The sequence below is a fragment of the Zingiber officinale genome, chromosome 10A (genome assembly GCF_018446385.1).
Source record: "Zingiber officinale cultivar Zhangliang chromosome 10A, Zo_v1.1, whole genome shotgun sequence".
NCBI classification, from domain to species: domain Eukaryota; kingdom Viridiplantae; phylum Streptophyta; class Magnoliopsida; order Zingiberales; family Zingiberaceae; genus Zingiber; species Zingiber officinale.
The window spans coordinates 51302927-51309246 of record NC_056004.1 but is presented as its reverse complement, the minus strand read 5'-3'; the positions used below and the strand labels follow the sequence as shown (position 1 = coordinate 51309246).

General features: G+C 40.7%; 1 pseudogene; it reads right to left on the bottom strand.

Moving 5' to 3' along the window:
• Positions 1-2277: 2277 nt before the first annotated feature.
• LOC122026659 lies at positions 2278-4943 on the bottom strand (annotated as a pseudogene).
• Between the last annotated feature and the right edge of the window lie 1377 nt (positions 4944-6320).

Genomic DNA, 6320 nt, shown 5'->3' with positions numbered 1-6320 from the left:
GATCACATCAAAACAACCACGAGGTCCAATAGTTTTATCCCCCCAGGGCGCCCGGAACCCCTTCGGGGCACCCCGACCATGGCTATAAATATAGTCTTGGTCCATAAGTTTTTCATAAATTCCAAGCAATTCATTTCCAACACTTGTATGCTTAATTTATAGATTAGCTTCTCTGTTTTACACTTCAACGTTGTACGAGGCTTCTCCTCCTGAAGGAGTTTTTAGTGCTATATTTTTCTTGGATTAACATCTTCCCCGGTTGTAACCAAGTAAATCCCGGTGTGCCTCATCTTTTCTATTTTTCTATTTAAGTTTTAATTTATGCAAGTGTTTTGTTGAAAGATTGAGAAGGGTTGTACGTTTATTTTTGGCAGGCTATTCAACCCCCCTTCTAGCCGGCCCAGTGGTCCAACACCAAGCTCCTCCTTACAGAGCTTGGAAGAAGACTGCCCTGCTGTTTTACCGTTACCAGTCGACTGGTCCTTGCACTAGTTGACTAGTGCTAGCCCAACAGCTCTCTCAACGGCTCTCTACCAGTCGACTACTACAGTGCATCAGTCGACTACTACAGTGCACTAGTCGACTGCTACAGTGTCGTTGATTGCTACAGTCCCCCCCCCCCCCCGCCCCGTTGACTGCTACAACTCCCCCGGATTTTTTCCCCGAGCACAATCTCTCATGCACTCATACCCTCATGACTCACTTGACTCTTCTTTACAGCCTTGACCTCTTGTCTTCAAGCCTACTTCCTTTTGCTCTTGTCCCTCGGATGCATCCAAGCCCGCGGCTCGTCCCCAATGCCATCCTTTGTGTATGCCTTGGAGTCGCTTCCCTCGGCCCTTGTCCTTGCTGCCTTGTCCACGGTCCCTCGGATGCTCCATCCTTCACCGGACTCGAAGCCATCAAGTTGAGTCATATGTGTATCCTGCAAACCTGCACACTCACATACACATATCAAATAACAAGGGTAAACCTAACTTAAACTCTTTGCCAAAACACCAAAATACATGGTCACACGGACCATTGGGATTGCTCCAACAGTAACTTCATAATTCTTTTTTTATTGAATTACCATCAATTAAATTCTTTTAAATAGTAACATCTTTATTAATTTTTACTTTTGTTGTTTGGTTTTTAAATTGCAGGTTATCGATACTATTCTACATGAGATGAATATTAATATTGCAGGTTATCGATATTACTCTGAAACAACTACAGATTTGCTGATTTATATGTCATGCCTTGATCCTAGGAACTCATTCTCTAGATTTGATGTACAGAAGTTAGTGCGTCTGACTCATTTTTATGAGGATGATTTTTCTTGGAATGAGCGTATGTTAGTTGAACAAGAGCTTAAAACATATATTGATGATGTTAGATCAGATGAACGGTTTGAAGGCATTTCAGATTTGGGAGCTTTTGCAAAGAAAATGATTGAAATAATGAAGAACCTTGTGTTTCCTTTGGTTTATCGGATGATTGAGCTAGCGTTACTTCTTCCAGTTGCTACTGCAACCGTTGAAAGGGTGTTTTCCGCAATGAATATTGTCAAAATAGATTTACGAAACAAGATTGGAGATGAATGGATGAATGACCACTACAACAAAAACCCTCATAGACATCGGTTTTCCACCGCAGTCTATTACATTTTCGACCGATGTCTATGAAGGCGATGTAAAAGGTCTGTCATTTTAGACATCGGGTTATAATCGATGTAGTATCACTTAACGACATCGGGTGTAAAACCGATGTAATATTATATGTTAATAACACCAGTTTTGACAGCGGTATACGACCGATGTAATATTAGTTAATGACACCGGTTTTGCAGCGGTGGAAAATCGATGTAATATCATTATTGTTTAACGACACAAATTCGATTTCCGAAACAGTGAAAAATCGACAGTATCCAAGAAACTACACAAATATTCACAAATTACACAAATATTCTTCTTTCAACAGTATCCATAAAATATACAAATATTCACAAATTACATAAATATTCTTCTTACAACAATATCCATAAAATACACAAATATTCTTTTTACATCAAAAGCTAATAGATATTATACACATCAAGGTAGAACATGGTGAGTTAAAAATCAAGCTGAGGCTACATTAAATTATGAGAATCAGAATCTGTTCAACTTGCTATACTGTTCCATTCTTCTTGCGCCTTTCATTTCCCTAATCTCACCATTTTTCACCTTCAAATGCCTAGTTTTCTGAGTTAAAACATCCACTGTTCTAATCTGTCAAACAAAAGTATCATTTGGTCTACTTAACTAATATACTCACTGCTTCAATAAGCATCTGCACTTCAGATTCCACCAGATGTGAACCAAATTTAGCGAGCCCAGTTTTGAGTTCATCATGGGATACAATGCCATCATTGTCAACATCCATCATCTTGAACATCTCTTTAATGTCTTCCACTTCTTCAGTAGATAAGTGATCAGCAATAACCTAATGAATAATCAACCAAACCAAGTTATACTCTGTAATCAAAAACATCCCATTTAACTACTAATTGCAGTGAGACAAACCCTTAAAGCTCTCCTTTTGAATCTGTTCATCGTGAAAATTGTTTAAGTCTTGACTTGACAACATCACCAAGAGGTACATTTGAGGCTTTCTTTGCATTCTGAAGCCAATGATGCTCTGTATGGGGAAAAAATGTATAAGCATCAGTTCGACATAAGAAAGAAAACAACACCAAGTATAAAACCCAAGAATAGGATGACAAGCTAAAGAAATATGGATACCATCCCAGATAATGAAAATGATCTCAATTCTCAAATTATCAAATGTTAGGGACACTTCCATTGAAGTTATATTAACAAATAGCATACAGTGTAAACATACCAAGCACTTGCTTTGCAGTTAACTGAAGCTTGGGATCAGGTTCCAACATCAGCTGAACTAAATTTTTAGCACTGTCAGAAATACTAGGCCATGGTTCCCATTTGAAATCTATTACGCCCCTAAGAATTGCTTGAGCAACTCCCTGTTCAGTTTCTGCAATTAAGAAATCATAGCTTGTTAGATAGAAAATGTATCTGAAGAAATACAAAAAGAGTATTAATTAATAGACAATAAGTATCTTATTAGCATAAAGTGATAGAACTAATAAAGAATAGATTTATTCATGGAAAGCTTACAGTAGACAATAAGTAACTTATTTGTAGAAAGTGGTAGAACAAATAATGAAGTGTGCAAAATGGATTTATTGATAGAAAACTTACCAGCCCAAAATGGTGGAACTCCACACAGTAAGATATAGAGTATAACTCCAGCACTCCATATATCAATTTCTGGTCCATAATTCCGTTTTAAAACTTCTGGAGCCACGTAATAAGGGCTTCCAACTATCTCAGAAAATTTTTCACCTTGAATTGGGGTAAAAAGAGAAAAAAAATAAGTAGAGCACGCCCTTATAGCAAAACTAAACTCCAAGTTATGTTATTGAATGGAAGTGATCATTAATGAGACTCAACAAAAATGAAGATCATTAATATGCATTCATATGGTAACTAATCATTCTAACTTCATTAACCAGGAGAACTTTAAGACTAAAATAAATAGATGAATACAGTAAAAATAAAACTCTCCCTCAACTCCACTGAACAAAAATTGCTTCTTGTTCAAGCAGTGCCATTGCCAATAGTTCACTCCATTCATAACATTATGAACTTAATCTTCTCATTCCAGACACTCAGAGATCAAAATATTCAAAGTAGACATGAAAACAATCTCAATAAGTGCATTGCCAATAGTTCTTAAAATATTACCAAGGAGGAGAAAATAAGGAAAACATTCTTACGAAGTGTTCTTTTGTTTTAGCAAACTAACTTAGCGAAATGCAAGGAACAAAATGTTAAGTAAACAATGAATTGTGAGATAAATTCTTTCCTTAGAACAACATTAACGGCAATACACGAACTATTTTAGAAGACAACACTAGCATAGATAGTTCCACGGCTACACCACATTGTTAGCAACACAAAATAATCAGATAAAGACAGTATCAGTGGAAGAAATGTTATGTTAATTATCTATTCTAAACCTAATCACAGGATTAAATCAATGTGCCCACATCCGTACCTACACAAAAACTTCAATTGGTCCAAGCTTTTCTAATTAGAAAGAAGACACTTCATCAAAGGGGGAAAAAATCAACAAGCAGAAGAAGATGAGGACGATTTGGACCTGCGAAGTTCAAAGTGGCGAGGGTCTTCTGGTAGGACTTCGCGTAGTACAAGCAGCCATACACCATGGGACCTAAACCGATAGATGATGATCGTTCTTTGTCAATGAAATACGCAGCGAAATCAAGTGATCATAGTGGGAAAGAAGGGAGGAAATGGGGGATGAAGGAGAAAATAAGTGTACCCAAAATGGCACCTCTTCCGGCTTCATCAATGTCCATTATGTAGGGCTTCGCAGTCCATCTCAGAAGGGAGGAGCAGGAGAAGACATCCTCCCTTCTCCGCCCAAGTTGCTGCCAATTCCAACACAAGGAACTGAGGAAGGAACTCACGGATCATGAAGACATCCTCAACAATGGTCTTCATGACCACAGCTGCCGCGCACTCTGTGTAGTGGCCCCTCGCCACAATGCGGTCAAAGAGCTCCCCGCCCTCGCACAGCTCCATGACCAAATGCACGACTCCGTCGTCCTCGCACGCCTCCCGCAGGTTCACGATGTTGGAGTTCCTCGGCAGGTGCCGCATTATCGCGACCTCCCGCCGCACGTCCTCCACGTCAACCGTCGTCCGCAGCTTCCTCTTCGAGATCGACTTGCAGGCGAGCAATTCCCCGGTGAAGTGGTCCAGGCAGAGGTAGGTGACTCCAAACTCCCTGCGACAGAGCTCGCGATCCAGCGCGTACTTCTCCTCGATCCCGCTCACCGCCTTGGCGTCTCCACTAAGAACCGCCACCATTCACTTGGAGTGCCCGCCGCTGTTCTGGCGGAGGTGGTTCTTGTTGGCTAGTGGGCGGGTGCCGTGGTCATGATGGGGACGAGGGAAGGGCTTGATGTCCTCCCGGGCGACGGCCTCCGGCGAAAGGCAGCAGTTTCCTATATCGAGCTCGGATCTGATACCTCCGCTCACACAAATCGACCTAACAGCATGGAAGTGACTAGGGTTTCACATCAAATCAACCTCTCGCAACCACAACGAAAAAGAACCATTTTTTCCCTTTTGATTGGGGGAAAAGAGATAGAAGCAACTGAGAAAGCGTCCGATTGGGGGAAGGTGAAACTTTTATCGCCGACTGGACCAACAAAAAAAACAAGCGAGACTGCGAGCAACGTGGCCGAGGTTTTACAACGCGGACTCTTCTCCTCCTCCTCCGTAACCGTGGCCTTGGTTAGCGAAGTTACAGGCGAGATGAGGATGAGAAGCGAAAGCTGCCATGGCGGTAGCTTTATCCTCCGCTTGGTCAAGTGCGAAGTGTAATGAGGACGTTTGTCGGTCGTGCTCCATCTTCTTCCTCATTTTGTGTGCTTGAAGCCTTTTGAATTTGATTAGGGAACAAAAAGATGAAATTAGCGACAATGGATAAAGGAAAAATTACCGGAATGTGAAGAAGGACTCTAGCGGTGGCAGTGAATGCTGGACCAGAGATGGATGAAGGAAAAACTACCGAAATGTGAAGAAGGCCTCCTCTTCTCACCCAAAGGGAGGAGTTGGAGGAGATGCAGTGTGGTTGGACGGTGAAGCAAGGGCATCGTGTCTTGATCCTAATCGGGAGAGGAAGGGGCGTCGATCTAGGAAGGGGAAGAGGAAGATGAGGTTGAGAGAGATGGTCAGAGGTTTAGGTTTAGGTTTAGGCTGAGAGAGATGTTCGGAGGAAGGGACGCGATATAGGTTTAGGTTTGGAGGGAACTTCACAGTGTTGCAAATTTTGGCTATGGGAAAATTAAAATATTTTATTTTAATTCATTAACACCGGGTTTTAAAAACCGCTGTTAAAATCGGTGTCTATTAATGAAAAAAAGGCGCTCATAGACATCGCCTAAAAAACCGATGTCTATAAGTGAAAATCTACGCTTATAGACATCGATTTTTGGAAAAACCGGTGTAAAATACTCAAAGACATCGATTTTTGCTTAAAACCGTTGTTGTTCCACTGATGTCTATGAGGATTTTTCTTGTAGTGGACAGTTTGGTAGTCTATATCAAAAAAGATGTTTTTAATACTGTCGACAATGAGCCAATTTTACAGCGTTTTCAGAACATGGAGTCTTGAAGAATGCAATTGTCATGTATTCGTTAGTAGACTACTTTAATATTATTGTATGAGTTTTTCCATAA